General features: G+C 41.0%; 1 pseudogene; it reads right to left on the bottom strand.

Moving 5' to 3' along the window:
- Positions 1-14754: 14754 nt before the first annotated feature.
- Positions 14755-15873, bottom strand: LOC149208596 (putative serine/threonine-protein kinase At1g54610 pseudogene; annotated as a pseudogene).
- Positions 15874-17443: the final 1570 nt, after the last annotated feature.

The following is a 17443-nucleotide window of genomic DNA, read 5'->3' as shown; positions in this document are numbered from 1 at the left end:
TTTAAGATGCACACTCCGTTCTTTGATGACCCTACTCATATTCTGTTGGTTCATTATATGTCTTCAATCATGTAGCTAAGTTTTCCAACGTCATCTGCACTCTTCAGAATTTAATCGTTGTTTCCAATAAATTACAATAGAGCCGAGGTTGTAACATTTTGTGTTAAAAAGACTAACATTTTACCTTGCCTGGAAGGAAATGCCTCAAGGGCTTTAGTTCAACTTTCTTGGATTCTCAATTGGCACATTGTCTCTTCCCTTTACTAGTTTTTAGTTGACATGTATAGAAACCCGCAAGATCTTGGGATTCTACAGAAGTATTGTTGTTGTCATTGCCTTGATATTGAGAATTTATTTAAATAAAGAGAGTTGTCATGATCCCTATAGTACTCAACGTCAATCTGCAAGCAATATTGCTACATTGACTTTGTTACGCTTTTAACTCTTGTTCATATTTCAATGCAAGTATCCAGTTTACTAGACGTTCCTACTTTTCCATATTCATTATCCATGATAACCTTTAGGTTTTGACCATTGGGTCATCCATCTGTTAGTTTCTGTAGCATTAGATGTGTTGTAGCCACGAAATTTGGTGGAGAGGCTAGAATACATGAGATCTCCAAAACCCAGAAATTGTTTCTGGAAATTCCACCTAGAGATAGCTTAATTAGATTATTAACCAATTTTTAAATATTTCCCAAGTCTAAACTTAGGTAATATGGTTAATTAATCAAAATTAATTAAGTCAAGATGCGAATTATCTAGAAACTCACACAGATCGACTCCAAGATGATCCTAGCCATTGATTAAGTTTTCATCTTGGTCGTTGGTGCTCCAATAGTGGATTATAAGAGGAAGTCGATGGGCACTTGGAGAAAATACATCAGAACACCAGAAGTTTGATTTCCTTGGCAAATCAATTTCCAGAGTGGTAGCAGTCAGTTGCCGGAGAGCTAGAGATCGAAGCAGTGAGTGAGGGGCAGGGACAATGAGTTCGGAGGAGATTTTCCAGATCCAGAGAGTCAACTACGGGAGAGTCGAGTTTCCTCAGTGAGGCTGCACAAAGGCAACGCAGAAGCTTCAGAGGCAACGGTTCAATTTGGCCAGACAGAGGGTTGATTCAGTTGCTAAAGGTTGGGAATATTTTAGGAAGGGATCAACAAGTTGTTCTCAGAGGCTAGATTGAGTAGATGACTTGATCAATTGCAGTTCCAGGTAGAGCGTACCAGTGGTTGGGCAGGATTGACGCAGGTGTTTTGTGGAGCCCATTCAAAGCAATTTTTGGAGCTGGATCATTGTCAGGTGAGACAAAATTTGTCTCACTAATTTGTGGCTAGTTTCTCCTATAGTGGATTACCAATTTGTGCATCCAGCTTTTACGAAGATTTTCACTGCGACATAATAATAAAAAACCCTCAATTGTTGCACTAGTTTTCTCAAGTCAGGGTTTTTCCGGGGACAATTATCCAAAAACAACGGTGTCATTTTTATGGTGTGCGCTAGAATTTTCTTAGTTTCCAATGCTATTATTTCCGCAACATTTTATTTGTGAAGGTTGTAGTGTGATTTATTTGATATTTGTCGTAGCTACTAAATTGTTAAAATAATTAACAATTAGAAAAATAAATTCTAGTTGCTACAATAGGATTTCAGTTTTGAAATTGTCACATGGTATCAAAGCATGAGTGATCAGTCGGGGAGCTTAGAAGCGAAGGAAAAGAATTTCGCTGCTCAAAGGGAGTAGCAGGCCAAAATTTTTGAGACAGCACAGTTCCTTGATAGGAAGGCCGAGTTATTGGGGCAAGGGTTCGATTTTCAGTTGCAGGTTGACAGAAAAGTCGAATTGCCTAGGAGAGTGATTCCTGCAGTCAAAGGGAGAAGTTGCAACTCAGGTTTTCGCTGAGCAAAATTTTGGTTGGATGCAGAGGATTTTGCTGCAGTTTGCAGTAGCAGAATCAACATCAGGCAGAAGAGACAAGCACACACAACAGAAGGAAAATTTCTCTCAGAGAACTTCTAGTCTCAGAGGTTCGATTTTTCCAGGCAAATTGACAGTAGCAACTAGTAGATCTGCCCATTCCAGGAACGAGTGTGAGTAGCTAAGCCGCAGCCAGGCAAAAGGAGAGAGGGGGTTTTCGACAATTCTTGAGATGGCCACAACAAGGCTTAAAGATCAGGATAGGTTGGAAGGTTCCTCCAACTATGCCATCTAGAAGGTTAGGATGTCTTTCCTGTTGGATGAATATGGACTGAAGCTCTACATAGACAACATTGTGATAGTTCCCTAGGATGCGAATCAGCGAAAAGAATACATAAAGTAAATGGCTAAGGCGAAGAGGTTGATCCTGGATGGAGTACGGCACCATATAGTCTCACACATAGCTAGCAAGGATGCTGCCAAAGAGATGTGGGATGCTCACTCCATGCTATATCAAGGCAACTCTGAGCAGCGGAAGATGTTCTTGGGAGAAAAGCTAAGATACATAAGGATGCAGAAGGGGGAAGGCATAGATCCCTTCGTCACCAGGATTCAGGAGGTTTGAGACCAGCTTGCAGTTGTTGGGGCAATGCCTCAACCAATAGAGCTAGTGAGATTGGCACTGAAAAGTGTCTTTGAGGAGTGGCAAGTCTTTGTCCAAAGTATATTGGGCAGAGACAAGCTACCAGATTGGCACAGGACGTGGGCCGATTTGCAACAGGAGGAGTTGAGGCAAGCTTTGCTAAAGAGATCCATCAGTGGTAGCAGTAGCAGCGGACCGAGGGTGGTGACGGAGGAGAATGTGGCCCTCGCATCAAAGGGTCCCAGTCAAGGGCAGGGGGAACAAAAAAAGAAGAAGGAACTATCTAAGGTCAAGTGCTTCAGGTGTGGAGTTTGGCCACTACAGTACTCAATGTCCTCTCAGAAAGAAGGAGAAGCAGGAGAAGCAAGACCAAGAATTAGCACATGTTGCGATATATAGATTGTCCTCCGGGTTGGAGGAAGACTTCGCGATGTTGGCAACCATACCTCCAAGAGTGAGGTGGGGCGACTTGGAGTTGTGGCCCCAAAGAGGCGGCTTGTAGTTGTAGCCCCAAAGAGCTACAAATTTGGGTAGGCTCCATAAGGAGTCCACCTCATGGATCATTGCCTAGCTACCGGGGCCCACAATATTCAATAGCGGGATGGATCAATGACAATTGATGCAGTCAGTACCAAAGTGACAGTTGTAGACTAGTCGCAGTAAGATGCTGAGGAGCACGGTGCAGTGTTGACAACAGAGCAGGTGGCTCAGTAGCAGAGTCAGTAGCAGTGCAAATTCTTCAGTGACAGTGCTAGTAGCAGTCAAAACTCGGGAGACCGATGCATCATACTGAACACAGTTGATTCAGTATTTTGAATGCTTCTCAGTTGTAGTGGTTGCAGTTGCGGCAGCAAAAAATGAGAGGGAGTTGCAGTGTAGATGCAGTGTTGGCAACAATATAGCAGTGTCAGTAGCAGCATAGATGCAGCATCAAATTTACACAGTGATTGGTGGGTAGTATAGCCAAAAATCAGTAGCATGACAGAGGTGATATAGAGACAGGGTGTTGTGACAGGATGTGCAACACTAGAGAGAGAACAAAGTCCTCACTAAAAGGGAGTGTTAGTTTCTATAGCATTGGATGTGTTCAAGCCACGAAATTTGGTGGAGAGGCTAGAATACATGGGATCTCCAAAACCCAAAAATCATTTATGGAAATTCCACCTAGAGATGGCTTAATTAAATTATTAACCAATTTTTAAATATTTCCTACCTCTAAACTTAGGGAATATGGTTAATTAAACAGAATTAATTAAGTCAAGGTGTGAATCATCTAGAAACTCACACAAAATGACTCCAAGATAATCCTAGCCATTGATTAAGTTTTAATCTTGGTCATTGGTGCTCCAATAACGGATTATAAGAGGAAGTCGATGGGCACTTGGAGAAAATACACAAAAACACCAAAAGTTTGATTTCCTTGGCAGATCGATTTCCAAGGTAGTAACAGTCAGTTGTCGGAGAGCCACAGATCGAAGTAATGAGTGAGGGGCAGGGATAGTAAGGGGCAGAAGCTTTAGAGGAAACAGTTCGATTTGGCCAGACAAAGGGTCAATTAAGTTGCTGAAGGTTGAGAATATTTTCGGAAGGGATAAGCGAGTCATTCTCAAAGGTTGGATTGGGAAGACGACTTGATCAGTTGCAGTTCTAGGCAGGGCGTACCAGTGGCTATGCAGGCTTGACGCAAAGGCTAACGCATGTGTTCTGTGGAGCCCATTCAGAGCTAGTTTTGGAGTTGGATCAGTGCTAGGTGAGACAAAATTTCTCTCACTAATTTTTTTGGCCAGTTTCTCCTATAGTGGATTGCTAATTTGTGCATCTAGATTGTACTTAGATTTTCATTGCTGCATAATAATAAACCTTCAACTGTTGCACCGACTTTCCCAAGTTGGGTTTTTTAAGCGACAATTGTCCAAAAATAACAACGCCATTTTTATTTTGTGTGTGTGCTAGAATTTTCTCAGTTTCCAACGCTATTATTTCCGTAGTATTTTATTTGTGAAGGTTGCAGTGTGAATTTTTTTTATATTAGTCGTAGCAGATAAATTGTTAAAATAATTAACAATTAGAAAAATAAGTTTGCGTTGCTGCAATAGGATTTCAGTTTTGAAATTTTCACACCATCTAAACTATTTTTCATTTCAACACTTTATGGTAGTTTACAATTTTCATAGAGAAACCTTCGAACAATTATACATTGAGAACTTTATCTCAATGGAAGAAGCATCACACAGATTATAGTTGTTGAGGGGGGTGGCAAGGAATGACTCTTAGAACTATTGATTTGGGGTAGCATCAGATGTGCTCTAAGCCTCAAATTTTGCAGGAAGGCTTGGGCACAAGTATTCCAAAGAACCCAGAAAGCGTTTTAGGAAATTCCACCCAAAAGTGATCTTATTAAAATAATTAATATTTTTAATGGGGTTCCTAAGTCTAAACTTAGGAAAATTAAAATATTAATGGGTATTAATCTAAAGAGGGGTGAAACTTCTGAAAAGAGCCATGGATCAAGTCAAAACGATCTGAGCCTTTGATTATGTTTTAATCTAGGTCGTTGGTTGTCCAACAGGAAGAGATTGACGAAATCGATTTTCTGAAGTGAGAAGTTCTCAGGAGGAAAAATTGATTGAAGAGATCTCTTGTAATTGAGGGGCAGGGATAGAAACTTCCACAGAGAGATTCTTAGCCGGAGATACATCAATAGAGAGATGTTGTAAGTGATCCAGAAGCCTTGACGCAGGGCCAGAAGGGCCACGCAGAAGTGTTGTAGAGGCGGAGAGAGAAAGTCGAAAGTCAGAGTAGAGGGTCAGTTTCAGCAGCTGGAAGTCGAGGTGTGAGACCGGGAGGCTGAGAGCAGTGACTCTAGGCTACTGATCGATTCCCCAGTTGGGTGACGTTGTGCCTGAGAGGGTTGACGTTGGGACATCATAGAGGCAGTGCAAAGATAGCCCAGTGCCTGTTAGGGGCACTTCATCCAACAGCCGAATTAGCCAGAACTTTTTCCTAAGTGATTGTGTGAGGTAAACTCACAAAGCTTCTGCTAGTATTTCTCTCTAGAACTGAATAACCCTGTGAGATATTAAATGATGTATTCAGAATTTTCTACTGATTAATGATAATAAACCCTCAGAGCTGCTGCACCAATATTCCCGCATTGGGTTTTTCCGAGGACTTTGGTACAAAAATAATTGTCCTATGTGTTTCTATTTTCCTTGCTCAGTTTCTATGTTTCAAAATCATATTTAATTGGTGTAGGCTGCTTCAGTAATTTGCTTTGATATTTCATGAAGAAATATAAAATAAGTTTGTAACTTAATTTACGATCTAGGAGAAGAAGATTCAACTGGTCACAGTAGGATTCTTGAGATTGTTAGATCCAGGAATTTTCACATGGTATCAGAGGTGTCGATGTGAAATAGGGAAGAGCAAAACTTGTTGCAGCAAGCAACAGTTCGAATCCCCTAAGGAATTGCACAGTTCTAGCTAGGACGATTGTATTTTCATGGGTTTCTCTCTCTGAGTGAACCGACAGAGAGGTAAGACTGCTAGATCGAGAATTTGCTGAAGCAGAGGGAGCTACACAAAGCTAAAGGGACGCAATTTCTGTAAACTGAGTGCTAGGCAGAAAAGTCGTCAGAAGGAAGAAGCAGATCGCATAGTGAGGGAATACTTCCTCGGTGATTTGTTGCCGGGGAAATCAATATTTCTCAATTGTTGAGAACCAAAGGAGTAGTATCTTAACAGCTCCATCAAGGAGTGCACGAGTCAGCCCAAGAGCTACGCAGTAGGGAGAAAGAGGGAGCAATTCGACAGTTTTCGGAGGAGATGGAAACCAGTGGCTTGAGGGATTATGACAGGCTGGACAGGGCTTCCAACTATGCCATCTGGAAGGCTAGGATGACCTTCCTGCTAAATGAGCATGCCCTCAAAATGTACGTTGATAATGTGGTGGCTGAACCTGCGGATGCAGATCTGCTAAAAAAGTACAAAGCTGAGATGGCTAAGGCGAAGAGGATGATCCTGGATGGAGTCAAGGATAACGTGGTGTGCCACGTTGCTAGCAAAGGGACCGCTAAGGAGATGTGGGATGACTTGGCCGCATTGTATCAGGGAACTTCCGAGCAGTAGAAGATGTACTTAGTGTTGGAAATAATACTGAGAGGGGGGGTGAATCAGTGTTAGCAAATCACTAACTTTTTCAATTCCATAATCAGATTCATATACGCTACTTCACTTAAGGGAACTTGCGTGTACAAGCAACTGTGTTTAATGCAACTAGCGTATATCCAGTAAACTTATGATTCAGTTAATCCATTATATGTTGATCTTTAATCAATGCATCAGAACTTAATTAACCATATAAACAGTAAACGGGTGCAATAAAACAGAACAGATCATCACACATAAGAAACACACATGAACACCGTGATATAAGGTGGAAACCCAATGCGAGACAAAAACCACTTGCTACCGTCTTCCTTTAATATAAGAAAAACCTGTTTACAATCTTGCACTGGCACAGACTCATACCAGTACGCAGGCACCCACCTGCAGAAGGCTACAACCTTCTCTCGTTCTCCAACTACTACTAGAAGGGAGCTACAACCCCCTAGCTCTTGTACTAGCCGATATCTTTACTAGTACATAGGCGCCGGCCTACTGAAGGCTCCAACCTTCACTCGTTTTCCAGCTGCTACTGGAAGGGAGCTCCAACCCCCTAGCTCTTGTACTGGCCGATATGTTTACTAGTACATAGGCGCTGGCCTACAGAAGGCTACGACCTTCTCTCTTCCTCCAGGGACCATGTTTCATAAATTTTCATTCTGGACCCATCAACAACATTGAAGCACAAAATTAATCACCACTGCCATACACCCATCAACTACATCTGCATCATCAATCTCTGAATCACCCAACACTGAAACCCTGTCAACAAAACACAGTCACCAGAATACAAAGCAGACCACAGAATTCTGCAACAACAACCAGATCCAACTGCAACTTCAAATATCATACTTCATACTGTATATGCTACTCTGATGAGCTAAACTAGCGTGTATACGCGCTTTTACCAAAGTGAACCTGCGTACAGATCTGCAAATATTTACTCATAACTTTGCAGCTATTCCAGACACCAGTGATACCCAGATCATAACAGATATACAATAAAACATGCGTCAATAATTCGGATCTAGTCTATCCATGATCAAACCACATAATGATAATACATTCCAAGCCTTATGATCTCGATCCATCATCCATCATCAACTGCATAGGTGCATCCTTGGTTCAGATCAAGCAAAGCATCACAAACACATAACCAACATACTAGATCTCACACTTCATCAGATATTCATCACTTGCACACTTGCCCTTTGGCCTAATGATCTTCTTCTCCTTATATAGCTTTAGGCCTCTCTCAATACCATGGTCCAAAACCACATAGGACCGATACCTTAGACCCAATACCTAGGGTCAATACCTCGGACCAAATACCATGGATCAATACCAAAATACCATGGACCAAATACCACGGACCAAAACTTAGTTTTCCAACATGTACGCACCTTTCCTTCTGTGAAAGTGCGTGTGTACGTTATACGCGCCTTTGTATATAGTGATCCTGCGTGTATACGCGACTTGGTATATAGTGAACCTGCGTATACTTTTTCATATACGCGACTTCGTATACAGTGAACCTGCGTGTATACGCGGCTTGATATATAGTGAACCTGCATATACCTTTCTTTTTTCATTCTCGCTGTTTACCTGCTATACTGTGATCGTTCATCTGAGAGAGTTGCCATCAAAGACAACGCTTGTGTCATACCTGTATCATAATGCCAACAATCTCCCCCTTTGGACTTGATGGCAACAACCACACCAAGTCACTCTTCCCCTTTAACATCAAGGGCAAAGGGCAGACCGAGATATTCTCTCCCTTGATATACATTCTGCTGTCCATACTCCCCCTGAGTACATGCTGAAATCTCTTATTGAACTCCCCCTTTGTACATGCCAAGATGTACCAATCCGTCCATGCTCCCCTTGAGCACATGCAAAGTCCGCAAAAATATTTTTAAAAGAATAACATGACTCTACAACTCAACTAAGTGAGTATGACCTTCCTATCACCAATGACTCATCAATTTCCCGATCAAGTGGGGATACACCATTTTTGACTCATCCACCCAACCAAGTGGGGATATACCAAGTGTTTATACATGACTGAAATAGACATTATTACATCATCTTTCCCATGCAAAGTGGGGTCACAAATTAGGCCTTTTCATGACCTTTACATCAAATGATATACATGACTTTTATAACAAGGACCAGCAATCTAAATAAGACCATGATAGTCATCAGCAACTATCATACATCATATATGATCTGCACCATAGGCATTTGTCAGCAGCATCCAGACCTGTAACCTGCAATACCATTCTCTTGACCAACCAACAATAAGTAGCAAGATGTATCATTTAGCCACATAAGCATCATTACCAAAGACTTCTAACCATAATGCCAACAATGCATTATTCGAAGCATATGCTCCCCCTGACCCTGTTCCATTTGTTCACTGTCAGATCTGATCATGCATATAAGAAGTATAAAGGCATCATCATCAATCAGATAAACATCAAGTTAAGCACTTCTAAATAATCGTCTTATGAGTACCAACACATTTCCACACATTATCAGCAGATTGTAACCACCATCTAATAGAGCAAATAATTGACTGAACCATATTAGACCCTTTTTCCTGAGTCTGTCCCATTGCTTTTCCTCAAACTAACATATACGCGACTGTGCAACTTCGAACTTGCGTATACACGCGACTTGTCTTTATGAAACTTGCTTATGATATTTAGAACACTGAGGTTCCACACCATCAGCTCCCTCTGAGTCTATCATGTCTGTATACTCTGCTATGCCAAATCTTTCTGACTGTACTTCCTTTTTTTCCATATCTTCGACTGTGATGATGTTTTCTCCTTTTGGTATGGTGCCCAAAATCTTCTCCTGCATTCCTTTGCTATATGTCCAAGCTTGTTACATGCATAACATCTTACATGTTTCATATTCCTTCTGTAGCAGTCAATGGCTTTGTGACCAAACATATTGTAAGAAAAAAAATATCCCTTGAAGTACCTGGAATGTGATGATCTTTCTGTGTGACAGTCTTGCACCATTCTATTTCTGCATCTCGTTGCAACATGTCCAAGATTATGACATACATAACACTCAACATTATTCATCTGAGAAAATAACCGACTATCATTTCCATAGTTTGGAGTAAAAGATTTTCTTTAACAGATTTCTTTTCTTGGTTGTTGATGTGGTTGACCTCTTATCTCCTTATTGAGCATTTCAGGTTTTGCATTAGAGTTCCTTGCCTCACCCTGAGAGCTAGATTCATCTTCAACAGATTCATGAAAACCAAGACTAGTTTTGATAGCAGGGGATCTTTGACTACTAAGGATATTATCCAAAATCTTAGTACTGTCTTGAAATCGTAATAGTTATCATTTTCTTCTAATTTACCTTATAAGATATTTACCTCAACCTGATGTTGCTCTTCCTTTTCCAGATGTTGTTTCTTCAAGATTTTTGCAGCCTTTCTCCCTTCTTCCACTTGTTGCCTTAATTTGAGAATCTCATTTTCCTTTTCTTTATCTGCTTCATTCTGCTTATTTTTCAGTGATATCACTTCATCCTGCAGCATTTAACGTACTTTGAAGGCACACTTCAGCTAAGCGTTTAATCTGACAACTTCTTCTTTGAGGGCACACTCCCTTTTGTTAAACAGATCTTGTTGATCTATGATTTTACCTGATGCTTCATTTGCTTGTTCATCTTCAATCTGAGGTGATTCAGAATCTGAATACTTGCTTCCATCTAATGGCAAGTTGTCGTTGTTCCTTTGAGCTGTCTTCTTCTTCTGACGCGCTTTCTTTCCCATTGTTCTACGAATCTCCTTCAAGCGATCAAGCTTCTACCAAAGGACCTGCTCTGATACCAATTGTTGGAAATAATACTTAGGGGGGGGGGTGAATCAGTATTAGCAAATCACTAACTTTTTCATTTCCATAATTAGATTCATATACGCTACTTCAGTTAAGGGAACCCACGTGTACACGCAACTGTGTTTAATGCAACTAGCATATATCCAGTAAACTTATGATTCAGTTAATCCATTATATGTTGATCTTTAATCAGTGCATCAGAACTTCATTAACCATATAAACAGTAAATAGGTGCAGTAAAACAGAATAGATCATCACACATAAGAAACACACATGAACACCATGATATAAGGTGGAAACCCAATGCGGGACAAAAACCACCTGCTGCCATCTTCCTTTAATATAAGAAAAACCTGTTTACAATCTTGTACTGGCGCAAACTCATACCAGTACGCAGGCACCCACCTGCAGAAGGCTACAACCTTTTCTTGTTCTCCAGCTACTACTGGAAGGGAGCTACAACCCCCTGGCTCTTGTACTAGCCGATATGTTTACTAGTACGTAGGCGTCGGCCTACTGAAGGCTCCAACATTCACTCGTTTTCCAGCTGCTACTAGAAGGGAGCTCCAACCCCCTAGCTCTTGTACTGGCCGATATGTTTACCAATACGTAGGCGTCGACTTACAGAAGGCTACGACCTTCTCTCTTCCTCCAGGGACCACGTTTCATAAATTTTCATACTGGACCCATCAACAACATTGAAGCACAAAATTAAATCACCACTGCAATACACCCATCAACTAGATCTGCATCATCAATCTCTAAATCACCCAACACTGAAACACTGAAACCCTGTCAACAAAACACAGTCACCAGAATACAGAGCAGACCACAGAATTCTGCAACAACAACCAGATCCAACTGCAACTTCAAATATCATACTTCATACTGTATACGCTACTCTGATGAGCTGAACTAGCGTGTATACGCGCTTTTACCAAAGTGAACCCGCGTACAGATCTGCAAATATTTACTCATAACTTTGCAGCTATTCCAGACATCAGTCATACCCAGATCATAACATTTATACAATAAAACATGCGTCAATAATTCAGATCTAGTCTATCCATGATCAAACCACATAATGATAATACATTCCAAGCCTTATGATCCCGATCCATCATCCATCATCAACCGCATAGGTGCATCCTTGGTTCAGATCAAGCAAAGCATCACAAACCCATAACCAGCATACTAGATCTCACACTTCATCAGATATTCATCACTTGCACACTTTCCCTTTGGCCTAATGATCTTCTTCTCCTTATATAGGTTTAGGCCTCTCTCAATACCATGGTCCAAAACCACGTAGGACCAATACCTGGGGTCAATACCTCAGACCAAATACCATGGATCAATACCAAAATACCATGGACCAAATACCATGAACCAAAACTTAGTTTTCCAACATGTATGCGCCTTTCCTTCTGTGAAAGTGCGTGTGTACATTATACGCACCTTTGTATATAGTGATCCTGCATGTATACGCGACTTGGTATATAATGAACCTGCATATACCTTTTCGTATACGCGACTTTGCATACAGTGAACCTGCATGTATATGCAGCTTGGTATATAGTGAACCTGCGTATACCTTTCTTTCTTCATTCTTGTTGTTTACCTGCTATACTGTGATCTTTTATCTGAGAGAGTTGCCATCAAGGCCAACACTTGTGTCATACCTGTATCATAATGCCAACACTTGGAGCAAAAGTTTAGATCTACTCAGTTGCAGAAGGGGGAGTGAGTGGATCCATTTCTCACAAAGCTGAAAGAGACCCATGATGATTTGTCAGTCGCGGGGCATACACCTCAGGATTCGGAGTTAGTGAGACTGGCTCTAAATTCTGTCTCGGATGAATGGCAAGTTTTTGTCCAGTGTATCCTGGGCAGAGCAACATTACCAAATTGGGATGAGATGTGGGCAACTCTGAAACAAGAAGAGCTTAGGAGAGACCTGGTCAAGGTCAAACTTGAAGGGAGCAGCAGCAACAGAGGGTCGAAAGCCCAAATTGGAGGAAGAGGATAACGCAGCCCTTCCATCGAAGGGACAATCGGGGCAACATAGACGTAAGAAGAAAGTTTCCAAGGTGAAGTGCTTCAGATGTGGCGAGATGGGCCACTATGCATCGTAGCGTCCTTTGAAGAAAAAGGACAAGGATGAGAAGCATGATCCAAAGGTTGTAGCCGCAAAGATTGACGAGGAGGAGTTCCCCATGACAGTTGCGATACCTCCAAGAGGGAGGTGGGCTGATATAGAGTTGTAGTCGGGAGGACTGCAAATGGGCAAGATCCTTGAGGAGCCCACCTCTTGGATCATCACCTTGCTATGAGAGCCCATGATCAGTAGTAGCAGGATGGTGGAGTTTCAGTTGGTGCCATGGAGTGTTGATTTGACAGATGCAGTGGCTAGGAGAGCCAGAGACTAAGAAGCACAAAGCAGAGAGGCAACAATGCGAGGAGGCACAGTGCAGAGCTTCAACAACGTAGTGGCTTCAAAGGCAGAATGGGACTAACAGCAATCAGGATATCAACATTGAGGAGTATCCACTGGATACTTGCCCAGTTTTTGGTTTTTTTAGTTGTTTCTCTCAACAACTGAGTTGCAGTGTAGATGCAGTGTTGGGAGGAAGGACCAGCAACAACACGGATGCAGAGGGAGCTACAATACAAATGTAGCATTGGCAATGGCAGTGCCAAAGGCAACAATACAGTAGCATTAGCAACGCAATGGTTGGTGGACAACAGGTCAGACATCAACAACGCAAAGACGATGCTTCAGAGTCAGAGCATATGCAGAGAGGCAGTGTATTGCTAGAGCACATTCCTCACTAAGAGGGAGTGTTGATTTAGGGTAGCTCAGATCTGCTCTAAACCTCAAATTTTGCAAGGAGGCTTGGGCACAGGTATTCCAAAGAACCCAGAAAGCGTTTTGGGAAATTCCACCCAGAAGTGATTTTATTAAAATAATTAATATTTTTAATGGGGTTCCTAAAAGTCTAAACGTAGGAAAATTAAAACATTAATGGGTATTAATCTAATCAGGGGTGAAACTTCTAGAAAAAGCCATGGATCAAGTCAAAACGATCTGAGCCTTGATTATGTTTTAATCTAGGTTGTTGGTTGTCCAATAGGAAGATATAAGAAGGGGCTTGAGGGTCATTTGGAAAACACACTGAGAGATTGAGGAAATCGATTTTCTGAAGTGAGAATTTCTCAGGAGGAAAAATCGATTGAAGAGATCTCTTGCAGTTGAGGGGCAGAGATAGCAGCTTCTGGAAGGGCCACGCAGAAGTGACGCAGAGGTTGACGCAGGGCCAAAAGGGCCACGCAGATGTGATGCAGAGGTAGAGAGAGAAAATCGAAAGTTAGAGCAGAAGGTCAATTTCAGCAACCGGAAGCCTGGGTGTGAGACCAAGAGGCTGAGAGCAGTGAGTCTGGGCTACTGATCGATTCCCTAGTTGAGTGACACTATGCTTGAGACGGTTGATGCTAGGACAACGTAGAGGCAGCGCAGGGATAGCCCAGTGCCTGCTAGGGGCACTTCATCCAACAACCAAATCAGCCAGGACTTTTTTCTCAATGATTGTGTGAGGTAAACTCACAAAGCTTTTGTCAGTATTTCTCTCTAGAACTGAATAACCCTGTGAGGTATTCAGTGATGTATTCAAAATTTGCTACTACTTAATAATAATAAATCCTCAAAGCTGCTGCACCGGTTTTCCCGCATTAGGTTTTTCCGGGGACTTTTGTCCAAAAATAACTGTGTCATATGTGTTTCTATTTTCCTTGCTCTGTTTCTATGTGTCAGAATCATATTTAATTGGTGTAGGCTGCTTTAGTAACTTGCTTTGATATTTCATGAAGAAATCTGAAATAAGTTTGTAACTTAATTTACAATCTAGGAGAAGTAGATTCAATTGGTCGCAGTAAGATTCCTGAGATTGTTAGATCTAGGAATTTTCACAACCATTAGAAATTGAACCAGGGACCATCTAGAAAAGTATGTCCCATCCAAGGCAATAGAAACATTCTCTTACGGCTTGCACATCTGATTTATTTTTTCAACAAAGCTAGTTGCATTAGGAAATCCTCACGAAAGACCCAACATAGAAATTTGCTAGAACTGTTGCAGTCCATGTTTTGCACACAGAGAGACTGACCTAACCTTCATTCTTCAGCGTAGCAGAAGCAATACAATAATCTGTTGGATCAATTGACAGAATAGTTTCAATAAGTGATAAGGATGATGATGTGAATCTTTGAACTCTCTCATATACACCATGTATATGGCTGTTGTGGCTTGAAAATAGTTGCATGTAGCAATTTCGACTTTTTCCAATACTCCTCTGATGGTGAACCACAGATCTTAAATATTTTGTGCAACTGTTCTGCCTCTGTGCATTCATGAATTATTGGTTTCCCTGCCAATAATTCTACTAGGAGGAAACCAACACTCCAAAGATAAATAGTTGCATCATACTCTGTAGCCCCAATAACAGTTTTGGGGATCGATACCAAAGTGTAACTATACTACTAGTCATAGGTTGCTTCTGATTGGGATACTAAAGAAGCAATTTTCAAGACGCGTCCATTGTAAAGAAGCAGATTGGAACCCTTCATATTATGATGCAAGACACCTCTATCACAATATTGTTCAAGCCGTGAAAGCAACTATTGCAAATAGCATTTTACCTGAGGTTTACTAAAAATACTTATTGGAGAAGCTGCAAGACCTACAAGGCCATGCTCCATGTATTCAAATACAAGGTACAAACTACAAGGCATTTTCGAGCTTATCAGTTTCTCCAGTTTGACCAAATTATGATGTTCAAGCCATTGCAAGACCAAAATCTCCCTTGCCATAAACTTTACACTTCCAGATTCCAAATTGTCAAAACGAACCTTCTTTAGGGCAACAATTTTCCCAGTATCTATATATTGAACCTTGTAAATGTTGTTGTATTTCCCCAGTTTTCCCAGTATCTACTATTTTCCCACTATCTATATCTTGATCCTTGTAAATGTTGGTATTTGTCCCTTAACCAATCTTATTGAGTTTCCCAAAGGTGTTAGCTCTACATGGAAACCAGGCTTTAATTACTTCTCTATAAATCGTAGAAAGCCATGTAGGCCACCCAGCCACAACTTGTTCACCCTCAATATGCTTTGGAATGTTTCCTGATCTTGTAATCAAGTCCCATAGCACAAACCACCCTTCTCGCTTTTCTTCTCCGATAACCCATCTCCATTTTTAGCTGCCATGTGGCCATCCTACCCATTCTTTTGGTCAATTCCCTCTTTCTAATTCTTAATATTCTCAAGGTTAAGGGACACATTATCAAATTCCATGATAATCTTGACCCTTGCACTAATAACAATTTGAAAAATAGTATGAGTTTATAATCAGTCATATCATAACAGTGCAGAAAGCTCGCTGTATTTGTGGATGATAGCCTCGTCGATATACAATATGATTTACATTAAAAAAAACAACTGAAATACACAGAAACTCCATTCCATGATTTTCATCACTACAAAAACAAAACAGCCACAACCATAGTTTCATAAGGTTTGTCCCTGGGTCTTCTTTTTTTCAAACAAAAGACTATCACTAATGGTGCATTCTCTGTCAAATTCAAATCCCATTCATATATGTGGCCTAGTGTTTGCGTGAAGTAGCTTACTCTCGTTGAAAACGTGTTTACAATCAGCTGGCTTCCCGTGGTTTATGTTAATCAGTCTCCTCCTTTGCCTTACACTGTGCTCTATGTTTTTTATAACCATTGCCTATGACTCCTCTAAATTTGAAGTTAAGATTCCAACAAGATGTGACAAGTTCCCTTTCACCACCAATGCTTGCATGGTTGCATGTAGATAGAACGTGTATGAAAGATATATGATTTGGCATGAAACCTACTTGCAGCACTTTGGCAAATTGTGTAATGGTACTTGAGCAAAATAAAAAGCCTGCCTTATCACTGTCCAGAATCCATTTATAACGTATTTTGCAGTGAAACAGAAAAAGGTTTAAGGAATTGGCACACTGATTATACAGGCAATGGACCAGCGAACAATAGAGGGATGATTGGGCTGCTGTAGGGGATGCTTACGACACACTGCTGGAGGTGTGTACAGTCCGTGTGGCTTGCATATGACTTCATACAATTCTGGTGCAGCTTCAGAAATTACATTTGGTTTGGGGGATGTTTACAGGCTCGTGGACGTCCAACTATAACCTTGAATTTGCCCAGCAGAAAAAACATTGCTAAGAGGAGAGGGAACCAAACTAGGCAAAATGAAAAACACCCAGCAATTCTAAATAGGCCCAACAGTCCACTAGACTCAAGTAAACTGATTTGGAAACCTCCTATGTAAGCACAACGGCTCTGAGATGATTGCCATTGATCTTCAAACTCCGAGTATAATGGATGGAGGAAAATAGTGAGCCGTTGAAATTTATTAAATACTAGTGGGGATTATAGGATGAAACTATTTATCATAACCATGTGTGCAAATGGCACCAACAATACACCATAAATAACAACAATAATCTCACAGAGTACATAACATTAAAACACAGATATGGAGAGATGTTCCTGGAAACCCAACTGGGAAGAAAACCGGCTTGATTGAAGATTTTATTAAGCAGGCAATTAATTACAAAAGGGTGAGCTATACACCCATTTAGTGTATTATTACTCACTGACTGGAAATTTGCAGATGGCTATGGCTCAACAACAATCTTCACCCATCACAGGACAGAATCTGTCCTCCTCTCTTCTAATCATCAAGTAGATTGCTTCTTTGAGCTCTCATCTCTGCTATTCTCCATTTCCTTGTCATCTCTTC

This window comes from Pinus tabuliformis, chromosome 1_2 (assembly GCF_031772625.1).
Source record: "Pinus tabuliformis cultivar Carrire ecotype Pingquan chromosome 1_2, CPIR1, whole genome shotgun sequence".
NCBI lineage: Eukaryota > Viridiplantae > Streptophyta > Pinopsida > Pinales > Pinaceae > Pinus > Pinus tabuliformis.
Note: the sequence above shows the minus strand (reverse complement) of the source record. Positions and strands in the feature narration are given on the sequence as shown.